This window comes from Rhodnius prolixus, unplaced genomic scaffold (assembly GCF_049639745.1).
Source record: "Rhodnius prolixus isolate KJV_2025 unplaced genomic scaffold, Rpr scaffold_5, whole genome shotgun sequence".
In the NCBI taxonomy this organism is placed as follows: domain Eukaryota; kingdom Metazoa; phylum Arthropoda; class Insecta; order Hemiptera; family Reduviidae; genus Rhodnius; species Rhodnius prolixus.
This window is the reverse complement of record NW_027411624.1, coordinates 38,927,649-38,933,957: the sequence shown is the minus strand read 5'-3', so window position 1 is coordinate 38,933,957 and position 6,309 is coordinate 38,927,649.

Genomic DNA, 6,309 nt, shown 5'->3' with positions numbered 1-6,309 from the left:
TATATGCCTTCTTACGCCGGGTCTATAAGAACACGAACTTACGCGGAATACGGAACGGAAGATCGCAGAACGGTGTTACCAGTTTACTTTTTTTTGCAATATACGATCGACAAAAACACCGACAAAAATCGTATTCGAAATTATTTGAAGCGTCACGACGATATCGAAACCGACAGTAACTATTCGAACGTTAGGGAACCGCCGTTTTCCCAGAAGACCCAGTTTTAGAAAGCACTTATTTTCATTTTCTTTTATATTCAATCACAGACAAGGTTTTCACAGACTTATCAGGAGTTATAAAACGGTAAATCAGATCATGATAAGTTAAAAAAAGACTTCGTTTTTGTAAACTTATCATTACTGTTAACGCTTCACTCTTAACCCACCTTTGAGAGAAACCAAAGTTAAACAAAAGATCTCTCATTATAGAAACCCAGTTTACTTCGTTTCTCAAATAGAGTCTGCATAAATCCAATTTCTCATTTTTACACAGCATTGCAGTAATATGATTCATCTCTCACCATATTTCTTAATAAAGCTTGCAAAACTTATATAGTATTCCTCCCGCTACCATATAGCAAAAGCACGCGAATATATAATTATCTATATTTTGGTGAAATTACAATAGATTCCATTAAATTCCCGATTAAATTGATTTTGACTCAACATCAATTTAATCGGGAATTTAATATTTGCACTGAATCTATAATTGTTTGGGCATCAGCCCATGATTGAGCTACAAACCGCATATAATTAAATCATTTAAAGCTCCTTGAAAAATGAATACAGTATTCCGAAAAGAGTTGAATAAAAATAAAATTAAGAAAAGTGACTATAACTTCTCATAGATTCCAGTTATCCGATTATCAGATAATTTTCGGAGGGCGCAGACAGCAAAAAAAAGGCGCTGATGTTTTCAATTACATTTTACCCTTACCACCAAACTAAATCACTTTGTTCTAGACTTCGGATTCAAAATCTTCCACTAAATCAACAAATACGATTCCAAATTTAATTTCTTAAGGTCTTGAATCGAATACATAATCATTTTTCTAAATTCCTGTCAACAACAAACAACTTCAATATCTGTCTTTTAGCTAAAAATCCAACTTCCATTTTTTTTTACTTCTAACAAACTTAAAGACTCTGTAATGAGGTGACTCAGGCTGGCTGCAGTCCAACTACTGCAGTTACCTCAATACAGGACTGTTGTTCTGTTAGTAGCTTTAAAAAATGCTATTGGAATTTCGTAGCGAAGACTATGAAATGAGGAAGATTGCTGTTTCGGTGTAGTTTAAGAATAGTGTATTTACTTACAACCTTTTTAGGTAATAATACGATGGCAACACATAATACATATTAAATAGTAATATGTATAAAGGTCACCAAAATTTTGCTTTTGCAATTCATTTAACCACGCAATAAAAAAAAAATGGAATCATGTTTTAGAATGAATGGAAGAGATTTGGAATCCTCAGCCAGACAACGTTTGTTTGATGGAGAGTGTAAAACAATGAGATTTCTGAAATTATCTGAGCACCTTTCTGCCGCCAGTGATCTACAAAACGATCTAGTTATTTCTTACAACTGGAGTGCTACAAGGAGTCATAGTCACGCAGTTATCTGTTGTTTTTTTAATCTAACAATTCTGGAATATTGTATTTTACTTCTACAAGGAACTTAACTTCATAACGCCTTAAAATTGTTTTCTCTTATCTATCGAAAGTTATCGGATTACTAGTAATTAAATTAAGAAACAGATCTTAATTTACTCATGAGCAATTTGTTACGTTTAGGTAGCGATGGATACAAAGCTCTAAAGTCGAATGATGAGAGATGGAATCACACTTACTCAATTGAGCTGTTTAAAAATAATTGGACTTATAGCTGGCTCGATATCCTAGAACTGGGTTTGAAATTGAGCAAATCTTTTACAAACCTTGGTTCCTGCTCGATACTGTGCGAGTAAGAAATGGCTGAAGTACCGTTCTATTAGTTCCCATAAGTCAATGAACCATTATCAGATTGATAAATGAAAAATGAAATTAAAGACCTCCCTCCAATTTAAGATGGCAAATAGAAAAAAAATGCTGTACCGTTTTATATTTAAAAGAAAAGATTAAAATTGTACTCTAAAAGCAATTATAAGTTTGGTTTAATGCTGAAAAAGATAACATCCTACATTTCATGTATTGTAAGGCCTACTAAGAACTTAGAAATTTAAACGCATTCACTTAGAACAAACCATAAAAAACAAGCTAACGATCCAGATATTAACAACGGCCCCAACTAACAAGTTGAACGTATTTGTTTTTTTATAAATTGTGTACATATTAAGACTATGAGTACAAGGTTTGGAGATTTAGTTTTATACAAGCTTAACCATTTTGTTTTTTGTGAAAGTTCGTTTTAAGTTCTGCTCATAATAAAATTTGATAATGCTCAAATTCTAGTGTCTACATAGCATTCCTTGTAAGCTAAAAACTATCCGCCCTGTATGTGCTTAAGTATTGGAATAATCATTTATACTTTCACAATTTACCACTTATAACAAACTGCACTGAAATTGCGGTTAATGGGGGAAGAGCACCTATCTGCAGTTCAAGCAGACTAATGTTCAATGCAGTCGAGTGTTGCCATAGTTAATTTTGATTTAAAAAGAAAAACACTTTGAATTACAGATCCTAAAGTAAAGCATTAATTTTGAAACAAATCACAGAACACATTAAAAGCATTGTTTTGAAGGTGAGGTTCAGAAACATAGAACATGTTAAACGATCCCAAATTATTGAAGAAAAATCGAAATTTAACCACTAATGGAGATTGTTGCAAAAACATGAAACTTGAATTTCCCTGGCCAGCATTGAGAGCCTCTCCAGGCAAGTAGAAAATAAGTTCGATGATTCATGTTTATTGGTGACAAAGAAAATTGATTGTGAAGATTATAGATGTCAAAATTGGCTTTGACTTGATTGATAGAAGATTGTGGAGCTAAAGAAGTCGTTCTTCGACAAGAAATCGTTGAATAGTTAGGTCTGTTTTGTCATATTTCTAGTTGTTGCCTTTGGAAGGAACAATAGAGCCTTCAAAGTAAATTCCTATATCCACCAAATTGCCTTCGTAAGATCCAAATATATATATTTTTTTATTGTTAGTTTAATATTTAGATAATTCGCTCAGATATCTTAGATTAACATCATTAGAATAACTAATGTATGTATAGTCCAACAACTTAGTTATGACACCTCAGATGCATCTGTCTCCTTGAGGATGACGCCTCTAAGGAGTCATAACTAAGTTGTAAGCCTAGTTAAAAATTACAAAAAGCTAAATCCACCCAAAGAATTCAAGTCAGTCTACCTTCTGTTGAACCCAAACTTTTGAAACTGAGTTCTGTAAATAATTAATCCAAACCTTCTCCATAACAAAATAAAGAGAAAAACTTTTTAAATGTATAATTTTATCGCAGCTTTGTGATGGCATGTTTCATCAATACCAAAGTCTGTAGCTCGATTCTAATTTCAAACTTAAAGTTGAATAACTTAACACCTAAACTCTACTTAATTCGATTTGAGCACTAAATATGCTAAAGTAGTTAATGTCAATTTAAAAAGCGCCATCATTAAATAAAATTACATTAGTAATTATCCTTTTCTTTTTTGTTAATATTATTATTTGTTATTATATCGATATTAACTCGTATTAATTGCAGCAGAACATACTTATTACGATATGATACGGACTGTTAATTTACCGATATAATTTTTTCAACACTCCAACAATTCTAATTAGATCTAAATAATCATCTTTTTTTTTTGGTCCAGCTTTACAAATCTGGGGAATAATATCTTGCTAGGGCAGTATGGTACCTCACCAAATACGTCATCCAATTTGTTGACTTGTTCCTCTTGATACCAACAAAAATATAACTGCTTCAAACCAACTGTACCACAGTTTAGTAATAAAAAATGGTATTATTATTCAAGAATCATTATAAAAAACTTTTTTGACTTTTCAAATGCTAAAAAATCAAATGCCAATACCAAATGAACTATTTAAGTATAAAGTGATTTTATCCTAGATGTTGTTACATATGTGATAGTTGCTGACTGATATGGTGTCAATGTAAAAGTGTTATTTGTATTATTAACAGCAAAAGCTAAACTAAAATCTCCAAACTTTAATTTTTAATTACTTCAAAATTTAATTAATACGATGTCCACCTGAAAACCCTAACTCAAAAGCAAATTCTAAACTTTAATTTTGATGTTACTTTAAAAAAAATATAAATAATATGTTGTCCATTTTCAAAGAAACTGGTTGATTAAAACCTGAAAACCCTTACTAAAAAGCAAACTATAAACTTAAATTTTGTATTCATTTAAAATCTAACTAATATGATGTCCATCTGAAAACCCTAACTGAAAAGCAAATTCTAAACTTTAATTTTGATATTACTTTAAAAATTAACTAATATGTTGTCTATTCCCAAAATACCTGGTTGATTGGTACCTGAAAACCCTAACTAAAAAGTAAACTATAAACTTTAATTTTGTATTCATTTAAAATCTAACTAATATGATGTCCACCTGAAAACCCTAACTGAAAAGCAAATTCTGAACTTAATTTTGATATTACTTTAAAAATTAACTAATATGTTGTCTATTCCCAAAATACCTGGTTGATTGGTACCTGAAACCCCTAACTAAAAAGTAAACTATAAACTTTAATTTTGTATTCATTTAAAATCTAACTAATATGATGTCCACCTGAAAACCCTAACTGAAAAGCAAATTATGAACTTAATTTTGATATTACTTTAAAAATTTAACTAATATTTTCAAATATGTCCTTCTGTAAATACCTGTAAAAAAAAAGCATGCAGAAAAAGCGAAGATGCTTAGTAACATGCAGAATGGACTGACCGACTCTGCTCTACTTGGACTTGAAGTTCCGAAGAAGGATATTAATAGTGGTCATATTAACGATCAATATAATTATAATTCCAGTTACTTTAATAAAATGACTAGTGTCATTTTGTCATGCACTAATAATATCATGCACTAAATATAATGATGATGTTGATGATGTTGCTGGTTTATTCGTACCTGTAAACCCTAACAAAAAATCAAAGTCTAAAATGTAATTTTGATATTGATTTAAAAGCTAACTAATATGGTGTCCACCTGAAAACCCTAACTGAAAAGCAAATTCTAAACTTTAATTTTGATATTACTTTAAAGTCTAACTAATATGTTATCCATTTCCAAAGTAGCTGGTTGAGTGTACCTGAAAACTCTAACTAAAAAGCAAACTAAAAACTTTAATTTTGTATTAATTTAAAACTAACTAATATGATGTCCACCTGAAAACCCTAACTGAAAAACAAATTCTAAACTTTAATTTTGATATTACTTTAAAGTCTAACTAATATTTCCAAAGGAGCTGGTTAAGTGTACCTGAAAACTCTAACTAAAAAGCAAACTCTAACCTTTAATTTTGTATTAATTTAAATTTAATAACTGACTAATATGATTCCACCTGAAAACCCTAACTGAAAAGCAAATTCTGAACTTTAATTTTGATATTACTTTAAAACTAACTAATAAGTTGTCTATTTCCAAAGTAGCTGGTTGATTGATACCTGAAAACCCTAACTAAAAAGCTATAAACTATAAACTTTAATTTTGTATTCATTTAAAACTAACTAATATGATGTCCACCTGAAAACCCTAACTGAAAAGCAAATTCTGAACTTTAATTTTGATATTTCTTTAAAAACTAACTAATATGTACGTTGTTCATTTCCTTCCTCTTGAAGTTTCTAATATTTTTAAATATGTCGTTGTGTAAATACCTGTAAAAAAAATCATGCACAAAAAACGAATATGCCCTAATAACTGGAATTATAATTATTTGTTACCTAAATCGGCAGTTGGACGTAAAGTCAGCCGGAAATAATACTCAATACTTAACTTTATTTAGATGGGAGAAGAGATTTCTGAGAATCTTAATTTTGAAGCGCAGTCTGATCAAAATTTAGAATATTAAGATTATGATAAAAGGAGATTTTAGTGTGCCGCTCGCTCTAGGGGAGCGACACACTAATCGCGCCCGACGCGTCATCAATATGCCACTAAGAATTCCCCAGTCTACCTTATACTGCTGTAGGTTGGGATATGTAACAATATCTTGCAGTTACATATCCATCGATGTGGTCTGCTGCGACGTCCAGGTCGTCAGGTGGTGTGGAGTGGGGATGGAGGTCTGGTCAGTTGTCTGTAGAGGAGTAGCCTTGGTCATTTGACC